The following is a 9,502-nucleotide window of genomic DNA, read 5'->3' on the forward strand; positions in this document are numbered from 1 at the left end:
TCCTCCCTTATAGTAGAGTAAGTCGTTCTTTCTGTTGTTCAGAGCAGGAGTGTCAACTCTTTGTCCCCTCTGGCTTCATTTGCGCCTCCTTCTTACAGGTTGTATCAAGCTCTGCCGGCCCCTATATAATGAGCTCAGTCTCTGCATTATTGCCACTTAGATCTACTGCTCATTTTGCTCAGATCTCTGTCCTCCCCTGTACAGTTGTTATTATTGTGAGTGCTCAGGAAGTCTCCAACCATCTAGCAGCCGTGTAATTTGAGTATAAGTGTTATTACATTTTTTCCTTGTACTGTATAGCATAAGGTGTTGATTCGTAGGCCTAGTGAGGTTTTTGTGATTCATGTGTTTTTATGTCAGTCATTTTTGATAATATTTTGTATCTGTAATAATATATCTTCCATTCACTGAGTATTATCCGGTTTTCTCATTTTATCAGGGCTGACTTAGATAAATTTACTCTTGCTAATTTCGTGTTAATAGAGGCTATTGCAGTTAACCATATATTTAACCTGTTTTTACCATTACATTATCCTTATGAGTCCTGAATGTTTAGTTGTTAGTTTGAGCATTAAACTTTAACTTATAATTTTACCTAACTCTTTTGTTTTGAACCTGGAACTTTCCGGGACAGTTTTCTCTGTTCCGTAACAATATATACATAGATAGTATATAGATAGATAGATATAGATACATACATACATACATATATATATCTATATATAAGCATTGAAGAAGGAACAAAGACCAGGAACCTGCAAATTGTTCCTTCCAAGAAAAAAAAAAAAATAAGATAACAGAAAACGAAATTTTTTATCCATTAATTTCGAGATCCCTTGACAGACTGCGTTTGAAAGACTGGAGATAATAGGAAGTAGGAAATACAGCAAGAGGGAAACATTTCCAAATTTGACCTGTTGCATACATGAAGGACTGGGTATAACAGTTAAATCTTGCATTAGAGAGATAGACACAAAAGGGATGAGAGTTTGTTATTAAACTGGTTTTACGCGCCAGCCGTAGTGGTGGAGGAATTCAGGCAGACAGTTCAGAGGGGTAGTGACCATTGAAGTAGTGGGAGAAAGGAGATAAAGATACAGAAGTGCAGTGAAGGGACAGGTAGAAGGAAGCCAGTAAGAGGAGGAGAGTTAATGAGAAAAAAAGTCTTTGACTTCTCCTTGATGATGAGAGCTGTATGTGGGGAGCCTCCCCACACATGAGAATTGTACTTTACACAGGGGCGAATAAAACTTGTGTGTGGTCAAAATCTGTGCAGGGGTAAAAAAGGCACCGAGTCGGCTCAGCACACCCAATCTCTTGGAAGTAGATTTTACAAGAGAGGCAATATGACTTTTCCAAGATAAATCCCGAAAGACCGAAACCCCAAGTTTGTTTAAAGATGATACATGACTGAGTTGGATGTTGTTAAATTTTAGAGGATACTCCAGCGGATGATTTTGTTGGGTTGATGGATGTAACAACTGAGTTTTTGACGCATTAATAAGAAGATTACTTTTATCCAAATCAGAGAAGTGAGTCAAGTCAGACATTAGGTGTGCCATAGCCTCATCCCTTGCCTATTGAAGTGGCTGCTGAGATGGACGCTGCAGGAAGCGAATAGAAAGGTGAAGGGTCGAGCCATCAGCATATGAGTAGATTGGGTTAGATGTTCAACCTACAAGGTCACTGATGATTAAAAAGATGAGAATTGTTGATAGAACTGAGTTCTGAGGTACACCGCTACTGCTGACTCTAGAAGAAGAGTGGCCATCTACAACAGTAGCTATAGAGCGACCAGAAAGGAAGCTAGAGATGAAGCCACAGATAAAAGGGTAGATACTGTAAGAGGGCAGTTTGGAGATTAATGATTTATGCCAGACTCGATCGAAAGCCTTTGAGATGTCAGGTGCAATGGAAAAGATTTCGCCAAAGCCCCGAAAGGAAGGATGAACAGGACTTTGAAAAGTAAGTGAGAAGATAGCTAGGAGAGCATACTTGGCAGAACCCATACTGATGATCAGAGAGAAGGTTGCAATAGGGAAGATGCTTTAAAGTTTAGTCAAGACGGGGCTCGAAAACTTTTGAAACACAGGATGTTAAGGCAATTGGGCAATAGTCAGAGGGATGGGAATGGTCACCCTTCTTTGGGTCAGGCTGAATGAGAGCAAGCCTTCAGCAGGAAGGAAAGGCACAGGTTTATAGACAAAGGCAAAAGAGGTTACTTAGGCAGGGTGTAAACACAGAAACACAATTGTTGAGGACAACAGGTGGGACCCTGTCAGGCCATGTGCCTTGTTAGTACTGAGACAAGTGGTATCAGAAAATACACCAGGTTAAGAAATTTTAAAGTCAGCCATGGGCTAGTCAGAGGAGGGAAGTATTGGAGGAACAGCACCGGAACCGCCTAAGGGTCGAACTCTAAAAAACTAAACGCCAGTATTTACGAACGTGAGCGTCTGACGATCCTGTTTTTGGTACTATAAATAAATTTGCTGTTCACTCTAGGCGTTCGTCACCTTAATATGGCGTAAAAGAGTATTGGAATGTGACAGGAGGATAAACGCTATCAGACACCCCCCTTTCATGTAACAGACTCAAATATTCATAAATAAGATAGCCGTTTTTTCCATTAATAAACATTGAATAATTCAGGAATAGAATTATCTTTGGCAAGCTAAAATCTATGAGAAATACAGGGCTGTTCAGAATATTTTATAAAAGTATACGTTCTTGTCAGCAAATACAAATAAACCAAACATCCGTGGTGGTGGGGTGGCGACGTCGTGCGTAATATTTGGAGTTATAACAAATTGTGCTCCTAGGTTTATCTCAGACTGCCTGTATAATTTCTCAAAATTTTTTTGAAACGGCAACAATATTAAAGTTTATGTGTTAGCCAGCTCAGTGTTATAGTCATCACATTTGAGGGGAAGCCTATAAGTGTTGCCTGTAGTTAAACAATATCTGTGTGTGTCAATGACGGCATTGAAAAATAATGAAACTGAGTGCTTCTTGAAATATATCACATGCAGTTCAATTGTACAATTGGTCATGTAGCAGCTGCAGTGGGTGTTAACGTTATGAAGTCACAGTATTTTGCTGCATACTTTGCTACTTTTCCCCCACATTTGAGGCTTAATACCGTATATAACGTAGAAGAAGAGTATATGCAGTATTATATTACATGGCAGAAATTACAGGTATCAGAGTTAGGTCAGTGTTGATAAATGGTTTGTTAGGTTTGTATGCTTCACCTACTTTAGTGTTCCTCAATACAGTTAAGTTACAGCAATGGCTAAAAAAAATAGAGTGCAGTATATAAGTTTTTCACCAGTACTTACAAAAATATGCAATCACTTTAGTTCTTTACTGAAATATGTAGTTTGTTTCTGCACCAGAATAAATTAATAAGCTGATTTAAGTAAGATAGTTGAAGTTACCAGAGGCTGAGTGAATTAACTGGTTAGGATGCTGACTAAAACATTGACCAATTTCAATCAAGCACTCAGATTTGAGTATAGATGTGTTGGCTTTAATATAACAAATTGTTAGTAACACAGTGCACATTATTTCATGAGATTAAAAAAAATCCTGAGGTATGTACCATGCACATAAAAAAAAAATAATAATAAAGGTTAATTAGATGGAAATGACTTACTGTAATGGTGAAGTAGATGGGTGTTGGAAAGACAGGGAATACCAGTATTGGTTTGGGCGGAAGGGTTATACAGTATTTTTTTTATTTTTTATAATAATCATGGCGGCGCAACTGCCAGGGTCATATGCCGCCGTATAACAAAGAAATAAAAAGTAAAAATAAAAACAGAGGATAAACCACACAATCAAAAAGGAGAAATTCTAAATATCCTTAAGAAGTCCTGCCTCCTTCACAAAGGAGAGGGTTGCCCCTCCCAAGACACAGGCATCCTCCCCAAGCACGGAGGAAAGATGATACACACCACCATCCGTTTGGTGGTCAGAGAGGAACCGACGCCGCAAATCCTCGACCACAGACTAGGACACTCCACCAACAGGTGCCGAACAGTCAAGGGAACCAGACAGTCATCACAGAATGGAGGAGGAGCCCTCTCCATTAAAAAACCGTGAGAGAAACGGGTGTGGCCAATGCGGAGGCGGCCCAAAGCAGTCTCCCATTGACGAGGGAAGCCCTGGTAACTGAATGAGCCCACCTTCTGGCAAATCGAGCGCAACTTATTGGCACCTACAGCATCCCAATGCTCCTGCCAACAGCACCAAACCCTGAAGGCAATAAAGGAGCGCATATCTGCAGCAGGCAGACGATACAGAGGGGACTGTGCAAGAGAGGGACGAGCCGCTGCCGCCATGGCCAGCTGATCAGCTCGTTCATTCCCTGCCACTCCTACATGAGCTGGAACCCAACAGAAATCTACACGACGTCCACGACGCCCTAAAAGGAAAAGCCACTCTAAAATGGATAAAACCAAAGGATGAGAGGGATTAAAAGACTCCATTGCAGAAAGAGCACTTCGTGAGTCACTAAAAACAATAAAAGCAGTGTGGGGGAGAGTGAAGAGAATCTGAAGGGCAAATAAAATAGCAGTCAGCTCAGCCGTAAAAACAGAAGCAGTCACAGGGAGGCCCCCACCTCGACAGAAGGTGGGAAACACCACACCAAAGCCCACACCCGCATCAGACTTAGATCCATCAGTATAAACTGGTATGGAGTCCCCATGAGAAAAGGCATGCTCTAAAAACAGAGAAAATAAAACCTGAGAAGGAAGGGAGGCCTTACTGGATGAGAAGAAACGACAAAATGTCACCCTGGGGAGAAGCCAGTAGCCCACCCTCGGGACACGGTGGGGAGTGATCGGCACAGAAGGAACAGAGAAGCTAGACATAACTGACTGCACCCTGAAACCAAAGGGCTTTGGAAAGGATGGCCGAGTGGCAAAAATAGGTGACCGAGAATCTTGAGAGACCTTGACAAAGGGCACAGAGTCTGGGAGACGAGATAAGCGATACCAACATCGCATCAAAAGGAAAGAGCGGAGCAAGTCTAGAGGAAGGACACCAGCATCAGCCAACAAACTTGAAATCGGGGAAGATCGGAATGCCCCAGTGGCGAGACGAACACCAGCATGATGTATGGAATCTAAAATATGAAGCCGGGCTTCTGAGGCAGAAGAATAAACTTCACATCCATAATGAAGTTTGGATAAAATCAGAGACTGATGCAAGAGGAGGAGGGTCTTGCGATCAGCTCCCCAGTATGTGTGCGCTAAAACTTTCAAGAGACCCAATCCTCTGAGACACTGAGCTTTTACGTACCACAAGTGAGGGACCCAAGTCAACCGGCTGTCAAAAATCAGCCCTAAAAACCGGGTTTCCTTTAAACACGAAATACGACGCCCGTCTAAAAAAAGGTTTGGGTCAGGGTGGACTCCACGAATGCGGCAAAAATGCATGGCAACAGTCTTCTTGAAGGAAAATCGAAAACCTCGGTCATCAGCCCATCCAGAGACACGGTTGAGAGCCATCTGCATCCTCCTTTCTGCCATTGACATCCGTGAGGCAGTGACAGAGATTGATAAATCGTCATCATAGAGAGAGCCACGAACACCATCAGGGAGCACAGAAATAACGCTGTTAATTGCCACTGTGAAAAGGGTAACACTTAGTATGCTCCCTTGTGGCACACCATCCTCAAGGGGACGTGCAGTAGACAGCTCACTCCCAACTCGGACCCGAATAATACGATTAGATAAAAACTCCCAGATAAAAGTGGGGAGTCGCCCATGGAGACTAAACTCATAAAATGATTGTAATATACCATGACGCCAGGAAGTGTCGTACGCCTTCTCCACATCAAAGAACACTGTGATATGATGCTGGTTAGTTGCAAAAGCCTGGCAGATGGAAGATTCTAAAGAAAGGAGAGCATCTGTGGTCGACCGCATCTTCCGAAACCCACACTGTACTGGAGACAAGTAACCACCCTTCTCTAAGTACCACATGAGCTGACTATTCACCATTTTTTCGAGGACCTTACAAAGACAAGATGTCAGCGAGATAGGGCGATAATTAGTGGCCTGCAAGTGATCCTTACCCGGCTTAGGGATGGGGAGAACCACAGCAACACCCCATGAGGCTGGAAACCCACCAGTGCACCAAATTCTGTTATACAGTGACAACAGAAAATGAAGGGCTGCATCAGGCAAGTGGTGTAAGAAGGCATATGGGACATCATCCAAGCCTGGAGACGAGTCGCGACACTGCGACAATGCCGTCTGAAGTTCAGAAGCAGAAAAAGCAACATCATACGACTCCTCCGCAGTAGATGGAAAATTAATGCCCAAAGATTCCAGGTGCCATTGGCGGCGTGCCAACGGGGATGAGGTGTTCTTCCTAGAGACATTAGCAAAATGAGCTGCAAATATCTCGGCAACAGACGAAGAATGAGCCAGCACCACACCTGCATGAGATAAAACAGGAGGAGAGGGAACGGGAAATTTCCCTGAAATCTTCCTCACCCGTTTCCACACTTTCGTGAGAGGAGTCTGTGAAGAAATTGAAGAAACAAATGACGCCCAAGACTTCCTCCTAGCCTCCTTCATAACCCGCCGGGCATGAGCTCGGGCCCTCCTATATGCCGCTAAGTAACCAGGGTCACCTCGGTGACGACGAAGTCGGGAGAAAGCAGCACGTTTAGCCCGAACAGCAGAAGCACACTCATCAGTCCACCAGGGAACTAGACGGCAAGGAAAGTGACCAGCTGTTCTTGGAATACTCTGGAGTGCTGACGAGTGAAGTAAGTCTGTGAAATACTCAACAGCAGCATCAGTGCTGACAAAATCCTCCACACATCGGCTCGGGGAACACAGCTCCTCAAAAACCGGCCAGACTGCCCTATCCAAACGCCAGCGGGGAAGAAGACGCCGAGGCTCACTCTGTGTCGATCTTAATAAAATAGGGAAGTGGTCACTACCATGTAAGTCCGGTAACACAGCCCATGTAAAATTCAGGGCTACCCCTGCAGAGCACAGAGACAAATCAATAGCAGTAAAAATACCCGTTTGACTATGGAAGTAAGTAACTTCACCAGAATTTAAAATGTACAGATCCACATCCTCCACCTTGGAGGCTAACATAGTACCTCTAGCATCAGCTGTGGAGCCACCCCACAGGGGATGATGACTGTTCATGTCGGCCAGCAAGAAATAGGGTGAGGGAAGTGCACGAATAAGATTTTCAAGAACAACCCTCTCAATAGTGGCACTAGGAGGGAGGTACAAAGAGCACACAGTATAATGACGGGGAAGGAAAATCTAGAGAGCAACAGCCTGCAGTGGAGTGTTAAGACTCACAGCAGTGAAAGGTATGTCACTGCGTACTAGAATAGCCACACCCCCACCATGACCCTGTCCAGGAAGAGGATCTGAATAAAAACCTGGTAACCAGGTGGACAGGGAGGCACAGCATCACCAACCATTGTCTCTTGTAGGCAAACACACACAGGTGAATACTCAGCCAGAAGCCAACGGAGTTCCTCCCAGTTGGCTCGTAAACCACGGCAGTTCCATTGAATAATATTAGCCATTAAGACTATTGAAATAAAAAGGGGCAGGGGAGAGGGACAAACAGAAAACCATTAAAAAAAATACTAAAAATATTAAAATGGAGGAACTATATACACAAAAGAAAGGGTCACTTAGTGGAAACCACTGAGCGACCCTGGGAGATCTTCTTGGGAATGCGGATATGCCCACGAAGGGCCTTGTCATGGGCAGCAGCATGGCTAGAACGAGGGCCTGGGGTCTGCGAAGTGGTGGGAGACTTCACAGACACCCGTCGCTGCCCAGCAGGAGAGGAAGTGCTACTCCAAACCCTGCCCGGGGCCCCCAGTGAACCAAGAGGTCGAGCAGGAGGGGTTGGGGTCCTGGCCTCCAAACGTGGAGGGGGTAGGACAGGATCCTCCGAGGTAACTGGAGGAGGAACATCCTATACCCCGGAGGAAGAGGTGCCAGACTGACTTGACACCCCAGAAGCCCCCAAAGACCCAGAAGCAGGGTCCGAGGGCTGTTGCACAGATGGACTAACTACAGAGGGTGTGGACTTCACGACCGACACCTTGCTTGGAGGGTCTTCAAGACTCAAAGACTCTGAGGAACCACGATGACGTTTAGCGAATGAAGAATGTGCACCATGACTAACAGGGGATACCATAGATGTAGAGGTCGAGTCTTGAACTGTAGTGGCAACCGTCTCAAGTGCGGGAGATTGTTGCACTGGCATGGGATCAACAGATGAAGGCATAGGAGCTGACACAACAGGAGGAACTCGAGTCTGCTGCTGGACAGGATGATGAGGACGGCTATGACCGGACAAAACTGATGCACAAGACACTCCATTACGGAAAACAGATGACATTGCTCTACTCCTGGCCTCAGAAAAGCTTATTTTATCACGATTACGGATGAGAAGGATCTCCTTCTCCAAGCAAAACCCGGCACAGTCTTTAGATGAAGCAGGATGTGCCTCGTCACAGTGCAAACAACAAACAGGTCCAGGACAGTCCTGTCCTGCATGAGTGGATTCTCCACAACTGACACACACCACTGGGAGGCCCTATTGCAAACGACGACAGACTCGCCCAACATGCCCGTACATCTGACAGTGGTAGCAGCGTCGTGGATTTGGTACAAAGGGTTTGACCCTAAGGGACAACCAAGCCACCTTGATGGATGAAGGGAGAACAGTACAGTCGAACGTCAGCAACAAGGATGGAGTTGGGGTAAGTACACCATCAACCTTCTTCCGAAACCTCTCCACTTTAACAACCCTGTGGACCTGGAGTTCTTCAAGCAGCTTCTCTTCACTGTAACGAAGTAAGTCTTTGGAGAAAACAACACCTCGACTATGATTGAAAAAAGCATGAGGAACACAAGTAAACAGCACATCCGGGTCCTTACACTGGGCAGCCAGCTGGGAACCCTCTTCAGGGGATGTAACCTCCACTAGTAGGCTACCATCCCCCTGAGGTGAAATCTTCGGCTCTCTCCCACAGATTGACATAATGCGCCAATGAACAGTAAAAATGTCCAAATTCCCAATAGGCTGACCATCCAAAGTACGAATGGTGTAGTACCTTGGGAAATCAACCCTCTCAAAGACACCCGGCAGGATCTGACGTGCATGTCCACAATATGTTGTTGTCTGTTGCCAACTCTTCTTTGTATTGGCCACTGACCGAAAACCACTGGAACCAGGCAGGTATGGTTCCAGGGTGGCAATAAGGGCCTCACCAGCCAGAGGCACAGGAGGCGCACAGGAGGGAGACTGTAAAGGATGGTCAAGGACGGAACCAGGGTCGTCAGCTGCAAAAATTTTATAAGAAGCCATATTAAAAAAAACCCACCTTCATTCCCCCACCCCTCCACCCACCATGGAGCCCAACAAGGGGAGGCCATATGCCAGGGAAAGCACCACTGGCGACCCCAGAGGTAGTGGGAAAGTATACGCA

The sequence above is a fragment of the Coenobita brevimanus genome, chromosome 108 (genome assembly GCF_032717465.1).
Source record: "Coenobita brevimanus isolate Jiangsu-jjx chromosome 108, ASM3271746v2, whole genome shotgun sequence".
Taxonomy (NCBI): Eukaryota; Metazoa; Arthropoda; class Malacostraca; order Decapoda; family Coenobitidae; genus Coenobita; species Coenobita brevimanus.